Here is a 22,740-nt window from a genome sequence, read left to right as displayed (position 1 = left end):
TGTTTTTATAACTTGGTATGAAGCGCAATGCTTTTCCTTTTTTACGTGATGTGTTACCTATAAGAGAGAGAGAGAGAGAGAGAGAGAGAGAGAGAGAGAGAGAGAGAGAGAGAGAGAGAGAGAGATGTAAATCCATTCTCTTTCTTCAAAGAAAATCAGTCAATTCTGTACTGACAGATCTATATAATAAGTTAAAACTGAGAAAGATGAAAGCAGTTCATTGAAAATGGAACGAAGTATTAAAGGACTGTTGTTTGCCAAGGAGAAAAAATTAGCACAGTGCGGCAGTGGTAGCCACAAGTCAGTGGAATAGTCTGTGCTAAATGTAATGGAATATGTGTTAGTTACAGGTTAAGATATGGTCCTAAATAAGAAATAAGCTTTACAGGTGGACATTCTGGAGCATTAAATGTTAGAGGTGGGAAAGAGAATTGAAGGGATACATACATTTCGATACATGGAAACAATATAGACAAATATGATAGGTACTGTACATGCTAGGCTTAGCAACAAGGCAAGAGCAAAACGTTTTTTATAAGAATAAATAGCGGCTAGCTTAGTTTTGAATGTATTAAAACGAGTCTGAAGTCCGTATAAGAAACTAGTAAAGCGAACTACTGCCGGCAGAAGCATCATAAAGTACGTGGCAAGCACGAGGGACACTCATAACCAGTTCCTTTAGAACCTAAACACGTCAGGTCGCAATCCATTTCCCGTTTTAAAAGATACTCAGTCATACGATTACGAATCGGCTTCAGTGCGCCTTATATGCACTGCCGGAAAAAATGCCACCCTTCAAGGACTGTCAGTGGCATCAGAGTACAATGTGTCCATACTGTGGGCCTGTGTATTGTTAGTGGTTCATTTGTTACGGTCATCGACGATCAGATTGCGCTCAGGAGGCCTACCTGTGCTCCCTCTGTTTTGACTCTGCAGGCTCTAACTGTGCTGACTTTAGAGATGAAATGCGTTTGCAACATTCATTCTATAGTAAAACCATGCCTCACCGACAAGTACGTACACCTGCTGAACAGCTTCAGCAATATGAACGCGGCCTGCGGGAAGTTGTCGTGCAGTATCGACGGATTGCTGCACATGATTAGATTAGATTAGTACTTGTTCCATAGATCATGAATACGGCACTTCGTAATGATGTGGAACGTGTCAGGTTAATAACAGGTGTCTATACAAGATATTACATTACACAAAATGTTACATGACAATATTTCTAAGTTTTTTTTTTTTTGGGGGGGGGGGTTGGGGAAATTACCCACTTACTATATCCAAAAATTCATCTAATGAGTAGAAGGAGTTGCCATTAATAAATTATTTTAATTTCCTTTTAAATGCTATATGGCTATCTGTCAGACTTTTTGTGGACCGCAGTGTATCGGTGAAAAAGTGGAGTGTCGCTACTTTCAGCAGTGATCTGTAGAACATTCCCACACCTGTAGACCAGGCACTGAACATCTGCGTAATACAGACGCACGTCAAGATCGACGCATTGGGCGAGCATCGGAGGCCGACCGAATGCCATCGTGGGATGAAATCTGGGGGACGTTTTGCACCTGCAGTGTCATCCGGTACCACTGGAAACCATCTGCTTGCAGCAAGATGAAGATCACATGTGCCTCTGACCAGACTACCACTGACACCATGCCAACCACTAAGCATCGCTACTCTGGTGTCGTGAAGGTGTTGACTGGAGAGTGGAATGGGGCTCTGTTGTCTTCAGTGACGAGAGCACGTTCTATCCGTATGCGCGCGATGGACATAAACGTGTATGGTATAGACACGGTGATCTGCCTATTCCAGAGCGCCTTCGCCGACGACAGACAGGTCCCATCCATCCCAGGCTTCATGTTGTGAGGGAGGGGGGGTGTGGGGAGGGGGTGTGGAGGGGCATCAGTTACAACTCGTGTTCACATTTAGTGTTTCTGCAGGGTAGAGTACCCAGGGCCCGCTAAGTTGCACAGGCTGTTAGCCCCATGCTACTCCCATTTCTTAGACAGGAATATGATGTGCTTTTTCAGCAGGACAATGCACACCCACATACGGCTGCCACGACGCTACGTCCTCTTCGTGGTGTACAACAACTGCACTGGCCAGCAAGTTTGCTAGATCTCTCGCCAGTTGATGGAACATAATGATGCCAGGGGCTGCAAGAACCACAGGCGAAAGGCAACAATAGGCTGAAGATGCTTGGAACAGTGTGCTGCAGGATGTCATTCGCCTCCTATAGGATCGCTTGCATGCCAGAGCACACGCCTGTGTGTCCACCAGAGAGGGGATACACTCTGTATCGATGTGACTGTTTGGGTACCCTTTGCTGTGAGATGTGTGTGTCATTTGTTATCATATACTCCTACAACGATGAACTACCTCTAATCTCACTTGCCATTATGAAGACCTTGTCCTTGAAAGTGTTGAATTCTTTTCCGGCATTGTATTACACTGCACTCAGATATTATTATTATATGTTAACATCAGCAACAGGTGTGACATTAGCTTAATTATTTTTCCTATTCGTATGGGAAAAGTTATCTCCTCATCTAGTGACTGGAGAATATGGAAGTAACAGCGCTAAAAATAGCAGTTTCTCAGTAGACTTTTTTTCCGTTGTTACATGTAACCGCTCGGAACGTTAGCATCGCTACAGCTGTCAAAATTGTGCAGTTTTCTGCAGTATTGAGTTTCGCGACTGTTTGTTATAGACTGTGGATAAACATCACGTTTAGTACAGGATACTGCCATAGGATGATTGCAAGATTTTTGGGAAGGAAAACGTTGTACTGAGCAACATCCACGTGAATGTTTTTGTTGTGTCTTGTAACTGGTAGCATCAACTGAAGATACAAAGTTTGTACAAGTGTTTGCGATCATTTCGCTAGCAGTTTATTACAACGTTCAGTTAAGACCGTAAATATATCGCTTAACTTTCCGAAAATAATTAGCTTCGGCGACTGATATTATCATCATATGATAAGTTTCTCTGACGTGTGAAATACAAGTGCCATTCTCAGTTGCTAATGCACCGTACTCGCGACGACATACTTTTTATCGCGTGACACACCAAGCTTAATCTGAAAATGGCACTAGATATTTCGGAATTGCGGTCTTGACTGCTATAATCTACAAATTTGTACATGTACAAAAGTGTAACTGGCGTACGAAAATATTAGAAGAATCCCGTCTCCTTCATTGCACGCGTTACTAACTGGAAATTCCTGTGATCCTCTACAGACTTTTCGTATATGACAGATATTTCGATTGTAAGATCTAACAAAAGCGAGGCGCAAATGAGGCACTTCAACTTGAGAAAGAAATTTATCTTGAAACGACATCTTTTTCTGTCCTTTTGATTAATGAGTCCTTGCGCACATCTCGAAAAGAATTATGTAACCTTGGTGATGCAGACATCTATAAGAAGCTCTTGTTGTGTTTCTTTCATTTTCATTACGTCTGATTCCCCTCACTTTCCTGAAAATTAATGGTTTTGTTCCCGCCCGAGCGCGCAGAAGCCGCGCTGCGTTCTCCGTGCCAATGTTGTGACTTTCGCTTTGCGGAAACGCACGGCGTTATTGATTGCTCGTTGCAGAGACCTGATTGTTTCGAAGAAGCGTCGCTCTGTCACTACAACAACTTGACGATGCATTTTCAATGGCGCAAACGCTGCTATTGAAATTTTGATGTGAACGCATAGTTTGAGAGAGGAAATTACTGTGTAATCTAAGCGAAATAAGGTGAAGAGTATTCAGACAGCGCTCGTAGTGCATCACTATCACTAAACGCCTCTGTCTCGTACCATAATGACATCACAAACATTACTGCTTACTATTCTGCCAGAGTGTTTTGCTGTTTCTTACGTCGATGCCAAGAGATGTGCTCTTTCTAAGAGTAGTTGGATATCACATTTATATCTTACGACAGCCACCTGTGCCTGCTGCAAAAGAAAAAATTCATTATTACGTTTGGAAAGTAAAGTGATTGGTATATCCTAGAATTTAGCTGAAAAACCCAACATTTACCATTGCATTGTGCTAATGGTCCAAAATTTCTTATTATATGCATAAATTTCGAACTTTTACCAAGAGATATTGATAAATCTTAGGATTTACCCATGCAAAATGAATAAACAGTATTCTTTAAAAAAAATCACCCTAACAGCTATTGAAATGGTTTGTATTGATTGTAAAATTGTTATTTAAAAATTTCTGCATTCCAATGTGATTATAATGAACTATTAAAATGTTAAACAAAAATGTTACAAAATGTTATCTTGTAATTGTTAATTTTTGTTACAACAAGGTTGACTGTTGTGTCATTTAGAATTACATAAGTTAAAAGAGGATTTGCACAAGCTTTTCTTAGTTCAACACTTTTTTAAAGAATTGCAATTTTTGAACCCTTGTCCTCGAACTAGTGATAGTTTGGCAGCTACTTCCCAGACACTGATTTCTTCTCTTTCTGCTACTTCAACGTTAATGAAATTTTCTTTTGACAATTTAAACTGATTACTAGTTTACAGTAACTTCAGTTTGCCATCTTTGGTAAAAAGTTGATAGGATTTGTAATCCTGAATATTTATGACCACTGCTGTTATGGATTTTGCATCAGTTTTTGTACAGTTTACACCAGTACTTTAATTCTCACATTCTGTCCAACTGAAGGTTTTGGAATTTTCTTGTATAAGGCTGCTCTCATTTTCTTTGCTGAAGACCTTCTTTGACAGTCTCTTAGACCCATTACACTTTGATAACACTGTTAGAAGTTAAGCATCTCGTCACTGCCATCAGTTGGTGCTGATGGCTTGATACTTCTTCACCTGCTGCAAACACACTTTCTACCTGTGTTCCTTCTGTTCCAGTATTTGATTCTTTGGAATCATTTCCTTGACCATCATCTTCCATTTCTTGTGAGCGAGTAATAGTAGTGTTTAACATTATTTCCAAATTTTCTTCAATGTTTACGTTTTTTATTAAATCAAGTGAAATAAGTGAGCTGGCAATGCTTACTTTCATTGGAACACCAAACATAGTTTCATATGGTGAACATCCGATCCCTTCATCAAATCTTACTTTTCATTCCTTGCACAAACCTTAACACTTCAGTCAGCCTGCATGGACAGCTACTGATTATTATAACAATGGTCGTCTGCGTCCTGAAATACTTTACGTCACATTTATATTATTGAAGTTAAAACATTCTCGAATGTCTTATAATCTCTGGGACCGCTATATTGCCCGTATCAATGTCGGTAACAGGCAAAAATAGTCCTAATCTTCGATTTCCGGAATGGATGAACTGTCTATATACAGGGTGGGGCAAATAAAAGTGGTCTGAAGAACAGAGTTCTAGGGTTAAAGGAAACACGACAGAGAAAAGGAAATACAGTATTAAACTGACTATAGCAGATGTTGAATGTGACCACATTTCATCTGTTGGCGCTTTTGGGTCCTGGTCAGCAAATCGCCGAATGCGGATCGAAGCTGGACTGCTGGAATTGCTGCACTCTCATCCGAAATGTTCTGCTGCGGTTCTTGAAGATTACAAGGATTGTTGCGATACTCTTCAGACTTGAGAGCTCCCCACACAAAGTAATCGCACTGATTGGTCAGGTAACGTGGCTGGCTAGCTGGGGCCGCGGCCAGACTGACCTCTGCTAACAACTCTGTCAGGCTTGAAGATTGTGTAAATGTGCTCCAAGGTTCGGCCGGCCATGTGAGCAGTTGCTCCATCCTGTTGGACGTAGCTGTGGGTCTTTCTCTGTTCCGTTAATCTTCCCAAAAATGGTTTCAAAATGTTGGCAATGTAACTCGCCCAAGTCAGCTTGTGATAGAAGTAGATGGGAGCAATAATGCAGCGTGAAGACACTACACACCACATCCCTACGTTCTGATCCCGCAATGATTTTTCGTGCAAGTTATGGCCACCCTTCGCTGCCCAGAACCTGTGATTCTGTGAATTTCACTCAAATGAAGCCAGGCTTCATCAGTCATAAAGAACAAATCGGTGTCCACGCCATTCATTACTATCTCAGTGACCAATCACTCACAAAAGACCGCTGGTTTTAATGCGTGCATAATAGACACTCGGTACTGATGCACGTGTAGGTCCAGGTGGAGTATTCGTCTGCTTGGTCGACGTGATATGCCGGTTCTTACGAAAGGCGTCGCGTGGATTTGGTAGAACTCTGAAGCAATTTCTGGGGAACTGCAGCCACATTTTCTGGTGTGCGGTCACGTTTCGCAATGTTTTTTGACTTATTCAAAACAGATCCTGTCTGACGCCATTTCCGGGCTATGTGGCTCTTTTATACCACTAAACTTCTCAGCAAACGACTTACCACACCGTTTCCACAACTTTGTTGTCACGTAACTTTCCACAATGAACACCCGCTATTCCACTGTGAGTACCATCGTCCCCTTTGCACCGCTCCAGTCACACGGACACAGCCCACACTACGCTCTGAACCGGTATGGATCACGTGGCGGGCGTACACGTGGTGATGCGTGGCGGGGCGTTGTTATATGCGTACATTCACGTCCAGCCGTATCCACTCGCCCAGGCCACTTTTATTTTCCCTACACTGTACATAATTACGTTTGTGCAGAACCCTCAGTACGTGGGTCCTCCCCACGCCTGGCCATTTTTCTCCATTTCATATCCCTTTTTATGTTTCAAATGCGCTGTCACATCGAACGGCGCAGGTGTAGGATCTCTTGGAACGAGAGGATATTCGACAAATGGACAGGCCTGCTGGTCCCGACGGAGATTCGAGTCCTCCCTCGGGAATGGGTGTGTGTGTTTGTCCTTAGGATAATTTAGGTTAAGTAGTGTGTAAGCTTAGGGACTGATGACCTTAGCAGTTAAGTCCCATCATATTTCACACACATTTGAACATTTTTTTGACTAGCCTGCGCGTTCCCCCTACTTAAATCCCATCGAACATGTGTAGAATGCGTTGGAGAGACATTTTGCAGCACGCGCACGTACACCAAAGACCAACCAGCTGTTTTCAACACCACCAGTGGAGGAAGGGAACTCCCTGTCACAACTTCTTACCAGCTCTATGGTCAACATAGGAGCACGTCGCAGGGCACGCATTGCCGTCCCTTGTGATCACACACTCTGTTACGAATCATCTTTTGTAATGTTCAGGGTACCATCATAAATCGCTGTGGCTTCAGTGTAATTATTGTCTTTGTATACAAGTGTCATTCCTGTTCGTTGATTGCGTATTACTTGCAGTTACCTTCTGTACAGTACTATATGGTAGTAGTTTTTTCTACACTACTGGCCATTAAAATTGCTACACCACAAAGATAACGTGCTACAGCCCCTAAATTTGACCGACAGCAGTAAGATGCTGTGATATGCAAATGATTAGCTTTTCAGAGCATTCACACAAGGTTGGCGCCGGTGGCGACACCTACAATGTGCTGACATCAGGAAAGTTTCCAACCGATTTCTCATACACAAATAGCAGTTGACCGGCGTTGCCTGGTGAAACGTTGTTGTGATGCCTCGCGTAAGGAGGAGAAATGGGTACCATCACGTTTCCGACTTTGATAAACGTCGGATTGTAGCCTATCGCGATTGCGGTTTATCGTATCGCGACATTGCTGCTCGCTTTGGTCGAGATCCAATGACTGTTAGCAGCATTTGGAATCGGCGAGTTCAGGAGGGTAATACGGAAGCCGTGCTGGATCCCAACGGCCTCCTATCACTAGCAGTCAAGATGACAGGCATCCTATCCGCATGGCTGTAATGGATCGTGCAGCCACGTCTCGAACCCTGAGTCAACAGATGGGGACGTTTGCAAGACAAAAACCATCTGAACGAACAGTTCGACGACGTTTGCAGCAGCATGGACTATCAGCTCGGAGACCATGGCTGCGGTTACCCTTGAGGCTGCATCACAGGCAGGAGTGCCTGCGATGGTGTACTCAACGACGAACCTGGGTGCACGAATGGCAAAACGTCATTTTTTCGGATGAATCCAGGTTCTGGTTACAGCATCATGATGGTCGCATCCGTGTTTGGCGACATCGTGGTGAACGCACATTGGAAGCGTGTATTCGTCATCGCCATACTGGAGTATCACCCTACGTGATGGTATGGGGTGCCATTGGTTACACGTCTCGGTTACCTCTTGTTCGCATTGATGGCACTTTGAACAGTGGACGTTACATTTCAGATGTGTTACGACCCGTGGCTCTACCTTTCATTCGATCCCTGTGAAACCCTACATTTCAGCAGGATAATGCACGACCGCATGTTGCAGGTCCTGTACGGGCCTTTCTGGATACAGAAAATGTTCGACTGCTGCCCTGGCCAGCACATTCTCCAGATCTCTCACCAACTGAAAACGTCTGGTCAATGGTGGCCGAGCAACTGCTCGTCACAATACGCCAGTCACTACTCTTGATGAACTGTGGTATCGTGTTGAAGCTGCATGGGCAGCTGTACCTGTACACGCCATCCAAGCTGTGTTTGACTCAATGCCCAAGCGTATCAAGGCCGTTATTACGGCCAGAGGTGGTTGTTCTGGGTACTGATTTCTCAGGATCTATTCACCCAAACTGCGTGAAAATGTAATCACATGTCAGTTCTAGTATATTTGTCTAATGAATACCCGTTTATCATTTGCATTTCCTCTTGGTGTAGCAATTTTAATGGTTAGTAATGTATTTATGGTACAAGTTCCATCGAGGTGTGTTACTTGGCAATGATACATCACGCATCAGTTTCTTTTGTCCTTACGTTTTGCAAACCAACGTAATAAGTAAGAGTCGTGCTATCCTTCAGGCTACTATCAAATAAATACATACACTTCGTTTTTGTGACATCACGTCTTTTAAATTGGTGAGAGAGGCATCATTATACATAGATTTTTGAAAGGTGCCGAATAACAGTCCTGAGTGAATTGATGCTGAGGTAACCCGTTATACCTCCCATACTTTGTTTTTGTTTTTGTGGTCACCTTCCAAAGTTAGGTTAGCACCCATGCTAAATCCGAGGCTGATGCCTGTTGATACCTTGAATACTGATTGTGAGCCATGTCACTTAATAAATGCAATCCTATGGACACATGTTTTGACTTGATACTTGGTACATGGAACACAGTGCCTTTATCAAAAATGAACCCTGGAACGAAACTCCTACAATCGATTGCAGCCAGTTTAATTAATTCATCATTGTTTGTCTGTGTATTCAACAATTTGGATTTGTGGCGGTTAAAGTGGGCTTAGCATTTAATGTTTTTTGACCTCGAGTTCAGAAAAGCAGGGGGAGAACGTTTCTTGTTTTTATTATATATTTTGTTATCTGTGTTTACACTGAGGTTACAACAGTCTTGGGATAGCAATATGCACATACACAGATGGCGGTAGAACAGCGTACACAATGTGTAAAAGCCTTCCGACGCGATTATGACCACACGGCGGGAATCAACAGAGTTTGAACGCGGAATGGTACTCGGAGCTAGACGCATGGGGCATTCCATTTCGGAAATCGTTACGTAATTCGGTATTCCGAGATGCACTATGCAAAGAATGTGACGCAAATACATAATTTCAAGCGCTCTCTCTCACCACAGACAATGCAGTGACCGATGGCCTTCACTTAACGACCGAGATCAGCGGCGTTTGCGTAGGTTTATCAGTGCCAACAGACAGGTAACACCGCTTGAAACATACACAACTCAATATGAGACGTACAATGAACGAATCCGTCAGGACAGTGCGGCAAAAACAGCCGTTAACGGGCTATGGCAGCATACGGCCGACGCGAGTGCCTTTGCTAACAGCCTGCACCGACTCTCCTGAGATCGTGACCGTATCGGTTGGACCCCAGACGACTGCTACGGTCGCAGGTTCGAATCCTGCCTCGGGCATGGGTGTGTGTGATGTCCTTAGGTTAGTTAGGTTTAAGTAGTTCTAAGTTCTAGGGGACTTATGACCTAAGATGTTGAGTCCCATAGTGCTCAGAGCCATTTTTGGACCCCAGACGACTCGAAAACTGGCCGTGTCAGAGGAGTTCCGATTTCAGTTGGTACGAGCTGATGGTAGCGTTCGAGTGCGGCGGAGATCCCACGAAACCATGGATCCAAGTCGTCAATGAGGCACTGTGCAAGCTGGTGGTGATTCCATAATGGTGAGGGTTGTGTTTGCGTGGACTGGATCCTGGTTATACTGGGCTGCTTGGAGAACATCTGCAGCTATGATCAACTTCATGTTCCCAAACAACGATGAGTATTTTACGGATGACAGTGCACTATGTCACCAGGCCACAGTTGTTAGCGATTGGTTTGAAGAACATTGTGACCACCAAGATCGCCCGAAATGAATATCATCGAACATTTATGGGACATAATCGGGAGGTCAGTTCGTGCACAAAATCCTGCACCGGCAACACCTTTGCAATTATGGACGGCTACAGAGGCAACATAGCTCAATAATTCTGCAAGGGGACTTCCAACGACGTGTTGAGTCCATGCCACGTCGAGTTGTTCAAATGTTCAAATGTGTGTGAAATCTTATGGGACTTAACTGCTAAGGTCATCGGTCCCTAAGCTTACACACTAGTTAACCTAAACTATCCTAAGAACAAACACATACACCCATGCCCGAGAGAGGACTCGAACCTCAGCCGGGACCAGCCACACAGCCTATGACTGCAGCGCCCACGTCGACTTGCTGCACTACTCTGGGCAGAAGGAATTCCGATACGATATTAAGAGGTACTCCATGACTTCTGTCACCTTGGTGTATCCCATTTCACAATATTTCTAATTACATGATCCTACATACTGTTTCTTCCAACTGTCTTTGAACTTTAACTTCTTCTAGTAACCCTTCGATACCCCGGTCAAAAACTATCTACATCTACATAAATATCCTGCAAATTACGCTCAACTGCCTGGCACAGGGTTCTTGGAGCCACCTTCAGAATAAATGTTTACCGTTCCACACTCTGACAGCAGGTGGAAAAAATGAACACTTAAATCTCTCAGAACGAGCTCTCATTTCTCTTACTTTATTCTGATGATAATTCCCCCCTATATAGGTTGCGGATAACAAAATATTTTCGCTTTCAAAGGAAAAAAGTTAATGATTGAATTTCTTGAAAATGTCTTGCCGCAACGAAAAATGATTTTATGTGAATGATTGCCACCGCAACTCGCGTTTCATATCGATTACATTCTTCCCTATTTCGCTATAGTACAAAACGAGCTACCCTTCTTTGGACTTTTTGATGTCCTCCGTCAAAACTAACTGGTAAGGATCCCGAACCGCACAGCAATACTCTAGTAGAGGACGACAAGGGTCGTATAGGCAGTATCTTAGTAGACCTGTCGCGCCTTATGAGTGTTCCGTTAATAAAACGCAGTCTTTGGTTTGCCTAGTCCACTACATTTTCTAAGTGATTGTTGAAATTTATGTTGTTCGTGATTGTGATTCCTAGGTATTTAGTTGAATTGACAGCCTTTAAACACGTGTGATTTTTCTTGTAACCGAATTTTAGCGGATTTTATTCAGTATTCATGTGGATGAACTCTCACTTTTCCTTCTTCGTAGTTGAGTGCAACAAATATAGTGTCTAAGTCATTTCTGAATTGGTTTTGATCTTATGATGACTTTACTAGACGGTAAATGACAGCATCATCCGCAAACAATCTAAGAGAGCTGCTCAGATTGTCTCCTAAATCGTTTACCTGGGTTTAGAAAAGCAGAGGGCCTATAATACTTCCTACGGGAACACCATATCTTACAAATATTTTACTAGTTGACTTGCAGTCAGTTACTATTAACTGTGACCTCTCTGACTGGAAATCAACAATGCAGTCGCACAACTGGGACGATGCTGCATAGGCATACAGTTTGATTTAGAGGTCCCTAATGAGGATTGGTGTCGAAAGTCTTCTGGTTGTTTAGAAATATGGAATCAATTTGAGTTCTCCTGTCGATAGCACTCATCACTTCGTGTGAATAAGGAGCTAGTTGTGTTTTCTGAATTCGTGCTATGTGCCAATTTATCGTTTCCTTCTAGGTAACTCATAATGTTCGAACACAGTATATGTTCCAAAAGCCTACTGGAAACCGACGTCAGTGATATGAGTCTGTAAATAATCGAATCATTCGTATTTCATTTCCTAAATATTGTGTGATCTGTGCAGCTTTCCAGTCTTTTAGTTATGGACCTTTTGCCCCTCGAACGATGGGATATGGCTCTGAGCACTATGGGACTCAACTGCTGTGGTCATCAGTCCCCTAGAACTTAGAACTACTTAAACCTAACTAACCTAAGGACATCACACACATCCATGCCCGAGGCAGGATTCGAACCTGCGACCGTAGCAGTCGCACGGTTCCGGACTGCGCGCCTAGAACCGCGAGACCACCGCGGCGAACGATGGGATACTATTGGTAGGTATGGGCCTATTGTATGAGCGTACTCTGAAAGGAATCTGACTGATATACTGTCTGGACAGGAAGACTTGCCTTTATTAAGTGATTTAAGCTGCTTCGCTACACCGAGGACACCTACTTCTACGTTACCCAATTGGCAGCTGTTCTCGATGTGAAATGTGGAATATTGACTTCCTCCTCTTTAATGACAGAATTTCGGAAAACTGTGTTAAGTAACGCTGTTTTAGTAGTTCCAATCGGCAATATCACAATTGGTATCGCTTAGAGGGGGTATCATTATTGTATGCCGCTGATGTACTTGACGTGTGACTAGAATCTCTACGGATTTTCTGCCAGATTTCAAGACAGAGGTTCTCTGTGGAAGCTGTTAAAAGTGTTTCACATTGAAGTCTGCTCTAAGTTTCGATCGTCACTAAAGATTTTGTGTTCTTTTAAATTTGGCATGTTTCTCCGTTGCTTCCGTAACAGTGTTCTGACCTGTTTTGTATAGCATGCAGGATCAGCGCCATGGTTTATTAATTTATTCGGTATAAATCACTCAGCTGTATCCGATTCTACTTCTTTGAATGTAAGCTACACCTGGTCTAGACCTTCGTTTACGTAGTTCGTTTAAAAGGAATGAAAGTGTCATGAAAATTTTGATCTGGTTTTTTTTAAATAGATCTATTTTACGTTTATTTTTGGTGGACTTGGAGGTTGCGATGGTTAGTCTCGATACAATGACCTTGTGGTCACCAATTCCTGTATGCATCATGAGTTTTCTATTTGCTCAAGATTATTTTTTGCTAAGAGTTCAAGAACGGTTTCGCGACCATTTACATTTCCAGTGGGCTCCTGAACTGACTGCTCGAAATAATTTTCGGAGAAAGCTTTGACTAGAACCTCTGACGATGTTTCATACCTACCACCGTCTTTGAACACGTATTTGCGCCAACATATCGAGGGTGGCTTGAAGCCACGACTAACTATAATCGTTTGAGTGGGATAGCTATTTTATAAGATATACAAGCATTTCATGTATACTTTCTGAACACCATCAGGTGCTTTGTAAAAAATTTTGGTCTTATGTCCAGCTTTAGCCAACTTTCGGTACCTATAACGATTTGTGCATCAGTGTTTTCTACTAGCGCTTCGAACTCTGGTTCTTTCCCAACATAGCTACGACAGTTTATAACTACAGAACTGGCCCAATGGGAATTCAACCTTTCAATCCTATACAAATTCCATTACTTAATGCAGCTATTCGTTTAGCGCCAGGTTATTGCTATGTCTACCCTCGTCCTATGTTTGTCCTGTACCCTTTGGGGCTAAAGCCCTTTCTGTACTTTCCCGAGACCCTCTAACCTAACAAACCGTACAGTTCATTCATTCCACGCGATTCCCTCTACCAGTGTAGCCGCATCCTGAGTGCAGTGGATCGCTTTAAGTTCTAATTTATTTATTATCCTTATTTTTTAGTATCAGTGTACTTCCAATACTGTTATGATAATTAGTCGGATCCGTAACACCTAGGGAAACTGATAATGTTGGACTTAAGACCAAAGAGATTTTCTTTCCAGATTCTAACGTCATATCGAGGCTGGAACACGATGAGGAAGATGAAAGAATTTTGGGTCTTCAAGACACATGACATGAACCATGATTATTTACAACTAACAAACCATTTAATACTGCCGTTAACCACAACTAGGCATGTGTGTCGACTTAGATAGGCGTTTCTCTCGCTATCAATAAAGTCTCTTCTGACATAATATTGTGCGATTTTGACGAAACTCTGACAACAATAAAAACTAACATTATTGAACATGCTCTGTCTAACGAGGATGTGTGACTAATAATTATGCAACAATAAAGCAGCTTTTAAGAAGAGGGAAGCAAATTGAGATTTACTGCAATCTGAATCTGAAATACTTGAGATAGATTGAACATCGTGTGACGTAAATTAATAATAAGAAGAGATTTTTTATCTTTCCAGTGAAGAAGCAGTTCCAGTCACTAAGAGGAGAACGAACAGAAAAGTAATGAACTATGTCACGGCGCAGAGTCCTACAAGACCTTTGATGTAGAACAAGGCATTGTGACTTGAAAGCGCTTTGTACTGGATGAACACTCCAGGAAATGAGACTAAAAATTACTGCAATCAAAATAAAATATGCTCGTTCTGTATTGAAGAAATAAAATCTGTCACTGATAACGATTTGGAATCTTGAAAAAAATATCGATATTCTTTCTCTATGCGATGCGTAATAGCGGCGCCGTAAGTTGGAAGCTCCTTACCAAAACGACATAGTAGGGATCCGGTTTTCGCAAGAAGATGCGTACGTGGGAACTACAAGTACTGACGACTCGGACAGCTGCTTGTCTCAGGAAGCTTCTAAACGAATATACGGCGGAGCGCAGCCGAAGTAGTTATGATCAGAAAGATAGAAGACTTTGTTGCTAAATAATGGAAATGTTTATGGCCTACATCTAATTTTTATAAAGAGCGTTAGATGAAATACGAGAGAAGCTAACATACGGTAAGCTGTAAGAGCACCGAAGCCAAGTCGATTGATTTCGTAATTAGAAAAGACAAATGTAGAAAACATTTATTAAACAAAGCGCTAAATCTGATCACCCCTTCTGGGGAAAAGTGTGCTATTAACTTTAGGGTGGATCAAATTAGATCTTCTAATCTTCTTAAATGTTCAATTCTTCTGCTTTACTTTCTATATTGAGGTAAACAGGGCGGTCGAAAGACCTCTGTTTTCCCAAACGGAGAAACCAAAAAAAATTTTTATGAGAAGAGTGGTCGAAAATGATCAATCAGAGGTATGTACACATAGCTCTGTCTATGGATCAGAATTCTAGGATAGACCTGGAAATTTTCAAACAGAAAACAGATGGAGCAAGCGAAAGACTGCATAACGTCTGCTGTTATTGTTATCCTGCTAAATGCAGAGTAGTGAATAAATAAACCATGCACACCTTGGATGGTACCATTTCATCCTGATGGCAGTGATAACACGGCACTGTAGTTCGAGGTTGGGAGACAGTAGTGAGCTATGAAAGTGCTTCAGTTCTGGTGTTTACAGAGCAAATTAGAAATACCGGTAAATAAAACAGTAAATACGGTGCTCATAGGAAAATTGTCTTTTATAAACAAACAATCTGTTATGAAACAATATTATTATGAAAATACCCGCAGTAACAAGGCAATTAGTGCTGCTTATTGATTAACAAGAAATATTTCGTAAGCGTATTATATTTTTCTGCCAACGAGTCATTGGTCTCACGAATAAAATTGTAACATTATCGGCATTTAGTGGTCAACGAACTGGCAACGCATGTAATCGTCGTTTTGTCCTCAAATGCCGCTCTTGACGGGTAGTACTTGAAAACCGCCAACGTAGGACGATAGCGACTACGCTTGTGTCATGAAATATGATTGTCAGAAATAGAACGAAGTCCACAATACTTCACTCACGGACCTCTTTCGACACAATGTTGTTTTTTCCAAAAATTATAACAATTGGCGACAGTAAATTTCCTCTGCTCCTGAGTGCAATCAGATTACATAAAAAAACTGTACTTTATCGAGAATATGTCTCGTCGCCTGTCTATAGACACGCAGGACAACACTTGTCAAACGAAAATAAGGTGTTGGTAGATTGCTGAGGAACATAATACTGAGACTGACCAAAGCCTAAGGATAACTCCTGTAGGAGCGTTAGAAAAAGGAGCAAGTCACGTGACATGTAACGGGAGAGGATATGAGTATTGGGTTGCTGATACATTAGCGAGAGGTATATGATTTCTTCCCTAGTGTTAGGAAACCAAACGAGCCGCATTCACCCTCCAGGCTGTGTGATACGTTACCTTACGGGAATAACAGCTTTAACTAACTTGGTCAGGCCACGTCAGCGGGAAGGTAAGTTTTACGCTGAATGTTGTCGTTTATGGCACACCTGTTTCAGCAAAATCGTTCACCTGCATGTTAGGTGCTATCTTTGGCGCCCGCATTTGTAGTTGCTGTGTTCACTAACGGGAATGGTTGCACGGCCACTGAGGACGTGGCCCTTGAGATAAGCTGCTCACAAGCTGACGAGCCCCGTAACAGAAATAAAATAGTGGGTTATCAGTAAAGCTGTGAATTCATTGTATTTTCCCTGTTATATTCCTCTGTGCCTTACAGGAAAGAGTTTAAGGAGATAAAGAAAAAGAGAAGCTTGACAGTATGTACCTCGGAGTTGGATAGCTGCAGGGCGCTTCATTCAATTACATGATTTGCTTTTAGTGAGAAACTTTTTTCTTGTAAAAAATCGTCTATTTGAATTAAAAGGTTGAGGTTTCCCTATTGAATGTGAGCACAGCAGTCACTAAATAGCGAAACGACGTTGAAAGGGTTGCCATAATTTTTCCTTTTCTCTTATTTACGCTTTCTTGTGCAATCTTCACACTGAATTTGTTTGGCTATAACGAGAGGAAGATTTTGTAGTTCTTAGAAATTAAACTGTGCTATAATCCAATAAAACTTTATTGTGAAAGTAAACTGTGTTACAATCCAATGAAACTATTTGGTTACAGAGACCTTTTCAAGTGTCAAACATCTATGACGTATGGTTGCAGACTTAAGCGACGAATGAAAATTAGTATCAAGACCGGGATTCGAACGCGGTTCTCCTGCTCACTAGGTATATGCACTACCGCTACGCAGCCCTGCCACAGTGGCTCTGCACCACTGCACGCTTCCCTCCTCAATCCAAATTCCCATTCAAATCTCAATCCACTTGATATCTCCTGTAAACTCGAACAGCATTGCAGAGGTTCTCCAACTATATTGGAGTAGCACCTTAGCTTGGAACGATACATGAGATCCTGCCTGAAACGCAGGCGTAGATGCTTTAATCAAATGAAACTGTATGATTCCAGACAAGTCCCGGACATCTATGACGAGAAGGGAGACATGGTAGGGTAGTCCGTGCAGTTGTGCGAAGCTACTGTGAGCGAGTGGGGTAGTGATTAGTTCATCTGCCTAGTGAGCAGCAGACCCGAGTTAGAATCCCAGCCTGGTACAAATTTTCATTCGTGGTTTCAGTTTGCATATATACACGATAATTTCTTTGAGCACCCGTCGGAATTATTTTTGCCTCCATAACTTGCGTAGTTCTCAACATACTGATTTTATTAATATTGTGGACGTCCGTTAAAAAAAGGGTTTGTCTTGGAGGTAGGACACAACCCATGGGGAAAAAATATAGTAATTTCCAGCTATATTTTTGTCCCCGCCTTTCTACAAGAGCTGAGTGTATTTTGGCGTCTCTCAGTCGGATAGTTGCTGTAAAACACGAGTCTCTGCTTCACCTGTCTCCTCTTTTTGCCAAATTTCCAGTCGCTTCCTTTCATATTGATATCTATCCGTGTCTGTACTGAAATATACGATTGACTTCACCAGTTTAGACTTTAAATAGTGATCCTCTCCACGTTTGTGTTGTACGCCCTGGACAGCGTAATCTTAACTATTACCGGAAAGAGAAGTCAAGCCCGGCAGTATCAAATGAAGGCAGTAGTCCTCTCAGCCGGGACAAGTCAACCTACTACGCTAAAAGTCTAGTGTCGTTAGGTAGGGTACTGTTACGCAATGCCTTACCAGAGCGCAGCCTAAGCAGATGTTCGACAATAATTCCAGTGATAAGTCTCGAAACCCACATACATTATTAATTATACAGAATGTTTCAAAAGAAGTATTTAGAAATATTGTAAAATGCTTGTGGAGGAGCAAACAGAGAGTAGGAACCTGTATCTGGGAATGATAACACAGTGCATCGAAAACGCGGAAACCTTCATACAACATTAACCAATTTGTTTTAGGATAGGTTCCACCCTGTGCCAACAATTTTTTTAATCCTTTTCTACCCCAGTTTTTTTTTGCTGAAATCACTTCATCCTCAGTGAGCTTTTATTTGGTTTCTATTAAATAACAGGAAATATTGCAATACAATTTCTAAGACTTTCCCAGCGATATGTTGTCATCTCGTAGAATCGGATGTACTGCCGGTGGTCCGCGTCGGGCGGATTCGATCCGGGGCTTGCACGCCTACGCGAGTCCAGGAAGCAGCGCATTAGCGCTCTCAGCTAACCTGGTTGGTAAGCTACACGTGCAATTATGTGTGATATTAACGGTGTGTGTACTTCACAAACTTTTTTGTTTTTGTTTTTAAAGAGAAAAGGTCCCCCAGGCAGTTTTAAGAAAATGTGTTTTGTACTGTGATTTGTTATCTATCGCGTAAATGAAATTTATCGCAGAAGTTCTTAAATATTTTTGCATGGTATTTGTGTTAGTTCATTTTCAGATTGCCATCTGAATGTTAATCTGTTCTGCCTTTGTAAGAGATGAATAAGGAAACTGAATACTACTGAATATTTCTCACCGTGAGTGGTTTTGGCCAGAATTTGTTTATACACTGATGAGCCAAACCATTATCACCGCCTGGTTAATAGCGTGGTGTTCCACTTTTGAAACACAGTACAACAGAGATTCTGCTTGGCATGGATTCTAGAAGCCCCTGACAGGATTCCAGAAGTATGTGGCACCACATATCTAAGCACAGGTCAAGCAATTTCCGAAAATTCTGGGATGATGGTTAAAGGCACGAGGCTGGAGCGCAATATGTGTGCCAATGGGCACATATCAGGCACATTTCTTGGTCAAGACATCAATGTGAGATCACTACAATGCCCCTCAAACCACTATAGCACGATTCTGATCTTGCAACACGGACAATTATCCTGCTGGAGAAGTAGGAGAAACTTTAAGCACGAAGTGATGCGTTAATGTTCAAGTGCCTTCGATTACCGCCACATATCCCGTGGAGGCCCAACTCAGTGTACTCTATAGCATAATTCTGCCCTCACGGGCCTGCAACTGTGGTTCGGTGCATGTTTCGGGCAGCCATTCGCCTGGATGACGGCGTTTAAGAAACCAGCCATCGACCTGCTGCAGCAAAAATGCGATTCATTCGACGTGAGGCAAGTTTCTAGTGATCCATGATGAAACCGCAGTGGCGCTGCGCCCACTGCAAACATAACTGACGATGCCGTTGGATCACCACAGGAACACGTAGGGGTCGTGTTACGTGGAACTTCATATTCAACAATGGCGTTTGAAAGGTGTGCTCCGAAATAGTTGCGCCTTCTTCAGCGTTGCACCTTGCCATCACATCTGCGACAGATAAATGCCTGTCCTGGATTACACAGTGTGGGATTCTTCGATCTCTACGTTTTGTGATGAGACGCCGTCTTCCAATATCATACGGCCAAATCGTTATTTCACCAGTTTTCAACCACTTTCCACAGGCCCTCGCGACAATTCTACGCCAACAGGTGACCACAATTGCCGTTCCAGAGACTCTCGTTTGCAGCCGAATGGCCGTAACAATGCGCCCTTTGTCAAAACCTGTCATATTAGTGGATTTCCGCAATTGCGGCCCGTATCTTCGCTCTGTAATGACTGCCAATTCGCCTTTCTTCCATTTACATTCTTTCTTTACTGCGTCACGTGCCGGCTACACCACAAGGAGGCATTCAACTTCGCGGTGGGCAGTGGTCATAATGTTTTGGCTCATCAGTGTATTTCTTCGGTAGAAAACACAGTGGAGATCACGGAGCATGCCTAAGACATATTTGTTTTAAATTGGCTTTCCTTCAAAATTTACTTTAGAGAATTACTAATTATTGTGATGAATTTGCAAGCTCTTATTACGTTTAAATTAGTTGTTTTTTGATGACTGTTTCTTAATTGGGAGTGCTCTTTAACTGTGAGGATTGTTTATTATTTAAATTTTGCATAGATTCCGAAAACATCGACCATGTAAATCAAACTCACATTTTCCTCACATGACATACTGAAAGCTTTAGATCAAGGCAGTGAGGTAGAGGCAATATTCCTTGATTTCCGAAAAGCATTTGACTGAATACCTAAACTTATTATCAAAGGTACGATCATATGCTATATCAAGTTAAATTTGTCAATGGATTGAGAACTTTTTGGCGGGAAGGACGCAGTATGTTACATTGGATGAGGAGTTATTGTCAGATATAGAAGTAACTTCGGGTGTGCCCTAGGACAGGATGTTAGGACCCTTGCTGTTCATGTTTTATATTAATGACCTTGCCAACAATATTATAGTAACATCAGATTTTTGCAGATGATGCAGTTATCTATAATGAAGTCCTGTCTGAAAGAAGCTGCATAAATATTCAGTCAGATCTTGATATAATTTCAAAGTGGTGCAAAGATTGACAATTTGCTTTAGATGTTCAGAAATGTAAAGTTGTGTACTTCATAAAACGAAAAAATGTGGTATCCTACGACTATAACATTGGAGAATCACAGATGGAATCGACCAGCTCATACGAATCCCTGGGTGTAGCACTTTGTAGGAATATGAAATGGAAGGATCATATAGGCTCTGTCGTGGGTGAAGCAGATGGCAGACTTCGGTTTATTGGTAGAATACTGGGGAAGTGAAATCAGTCTGCAAAGGAGATTGCTTGCAAGTCACTCGTGCGACCCATTATAGAACATTGCTCAAGTGTGTGGGACTCGTACCAAAGAGGACCAAAAGGGGATACAGAGAAGGGCAGCACGAATGGTCACAGGCTTGTTTGACCCGTGAGAGAGTGTCACAGAGATTCTGAAGAAACTGAACTGGTAGACTCTTGAAGATAGACGCAAACTAACCCAAAAAATCTGCCAACAAAGTTTCAAGAACCGGCTTTAAATGATAACTCCAGGAATATACTACAACGTCTACGTATCGCTCACGAAGGGATTGTGAGGACAAGGTTAGAATAATTACAGTGCACAGAGATGGAGTCAAACACTCATTCTTCCCACGATCCATATGTTAATAGAACGGGACGTACCCTCTCCCATACACCTGACTGTGGTTCCCGGAGGATGGATGTAGATGTGGTTGTAGGAAAGTTCAACCTATATACACTACTGGCCATTAAAATTGCTACACCAAGAAGAAATGGAGATGATAAACGGGTATTCATTGCACAAATATACTAAAACTGGCATGTGATTACATTTTCACGCAATTTGGGTGCATAGATCCTGAGAACAACCACCTCTGGCCGTAATAACGGCCTTGATACGCCTGGGCACTGAGCCTAACAGCCGGCCGAAGTGGCCGTGCGGTTAAAGGCGCTGCAGTCTGGAACCGCAAGACCGCTACGGTCGCAGGTTCGAATCCTGCTTCGGGCATGGATGTTTGTGATGTCCTTAGGTTAGTTAGGTTTAACTAGTTCTAAGTTCTAGGTGACTAATGACCTCAGCAGTTGAGTCCCATAGTGCTCAGAGCCATTTGAACCATTTTTTGAGCCTAACAGAGCTTGGATGGTGTGTACAGGTACAGCTGCCCATGCAGCTTCAACACGATACCACAGTTCATCAAGAGTAGTGACTGGCGTATTGTGACGAGCCAGTTGCTCGGCCACCATTGACCAGACGTTTTCAGTTGGTGAGAGATCTGAAGAATGTGCTGTCCAGGGCAGCAGTCGAACATTTTCTGTATGCAGAAAGGCCCGTACAAGACCTGCAACATGCGGTTGTGCATTATCCTGCTGAAATGTAGGGTTTCACAGGGATCGAATGAACGGTAGAGCAACGGGTCGCAACACATCTGAAATGTAACATCCACTGTTCAAAGTGCCGTCAATGCGAACAAGAGGTGACCGAGACGTGTTACCAATGGCACCCCATACCATCACGCCAGGTGATACGCCAGTATGGCGATGACGAATACACGCTTCCAATGTGCGTTCACCGCGATGTCGCCAAACACGGATGCGACCATCATGATGCTGTAACCAGAACCTGGATTCATCCGAGAAAATGACATTTCGCCATTTGTGCACCCAGGTTCGTCGTTGAGTACACCATCGCAGACGCTCCTGCCTGTGATCCAGCATCAAGGGTAACCGCAGCCATGGCCTCTGTACTGATAGTCCATGCTGCTGCAAACTTCATCGAACTGTTCGTGCAGATGGTTGTTGTCTTGCAAACGTCCCCATCTGTTGGCTCAGGGATCGAGATGTGGCTGCACGATCTGTTACAGCCATGCGGATAAGATGCCTGTCATTTCGATTGCTAGTGATACGAGGCCGCCGGCCGAAGTGGCCGTGCGGTTAAAGGCGCTGCAGTCTGGAACCGCAAGACCGCTACGGTCGCAGGTTCGAATCCTGCCTCGGGCATGGATGTTTGTGATGTCCTTAGGTTAGTTAGGTTTAACTAGTTCTAAGTTCTAGGGGACTAATG

General features: G+C 42.7%; 1 protein-coding gene across 1 annotated transcript in view; it reads left to right on the top strand.

Moving 5' to 3' along the window:
• LOC126210745 (kinesin-like protein KIF12) overlaps positions 1 to 22,740 on the top strand; it is a gene marked incomplete at its 3' end in the record, with an annotated part of 623,286 nt that overhangs the window by 312,764 nt on the left and 287,782 nt on the right. The gene's annotated exons all lie outside the window — the stretch shown is intronic.

The sequence above is a fragment of the Schistocerca nitens genome, chromosome 1 (assembly GCF_023898315.1).
Source record: "Schistocerca nitens isolate TAMUIC-IGC-003100 chromosome 1, iqSchNite1.1, whole genome shotgun sequence".
NCBI lineage: Eukaryota > Metazoa > Arthropoda > Insecta > Orthoptera > Acrididae > Schistocerca > Schistocerca nitens.
The sequence above is the reverse complement of the archived record's forward strand: the minus strand, read 5'-3'. Positions and strand labels throughout refer to the sequence as shown.